Raw genomic sequence first — 898 nt, forward strand, 5'->3', positions numbered from 1 at the left:
AAACTGGCCACCAACCATTGATATCCTGTACACTGAACTTTCTGGCAATTTACTTTCCATAAACTACTTTTTAACTACTTGTTCTTCCTGTACTTTTCCTTTTTAGTTTTTCCACCTCTTTTCAAAACAATTCCCAAGACTTAGCAAAGTACTGTACATAAAAAAGCCTTAACTCCGAGAGAATGCAACACGTAGAACAGGGTACGTTTGCTTCATCTGTCTTCATTACACTGAAGGACACAAACCTTCATGGAAAGAAGTACGACTCGACAACCTTGATGGGAAGGGTAATAAAAAGGCTATTGAGAAGTTGACAAAGTACCTACAGGGACATAATGAGATGCGTGTGTGTGTGTTAGACGAAATATTCCGTATCGTTGGATGTTTGAATTCTAGTTTAGAATTCGGAACAAAGGCAGCTTTTGCAGGACTGATGTTTATTTCTTTTTATCCGCTTGCCTGACTCCCTTTTTCCATCAGTTAGGATATTGATCACTTCGTAAACACGGAGTACAATTGTACGGATCTACAACTGATCATAAATAAACAAATACTCTTGGTGGCAACAGAATTATGAATGCAGAAAGTTACTAAAACGTTCTTAACGACTAGTAGCTCTCCGTATAAACAAGATATGCTATTTATTTTTACTACTTTCCTAGTGTCGTAGCATAAGTAGGAGTAATAAGTCAATGTCAGCAGGAGAGCAAGCAGCATCCATCTTACATATGGAATGATGATGGTCTTTGGCAGATTAAACTATATAGGATTGTATTGTTTTCTTTACAACGCACAGGAATTGAGGTAAGGTTCAATTCGTAACGTAAAGTAGTATTTAAATCCAAACGAGAAAGAGAGAGAAGCAGAGGAGGATTAAGGAATAAAAATGTAAATTATT

This window comes from Penaeus monodon, chromosome 28 (genome assembly GCF_015228065.2).
Source record: "Penaeus monodon isolate SGIC_2016 chromosome 28, NSTDA_Pmon_1, whole genome shotgun sequence".
In the NCBI taxonomy this organism is placed as follows: Eukaryota; Metazoa; Arthropoda; class Malacostraca; order Decapoda; family Penaeidae; genus Penaeus; species Penaeus monodon.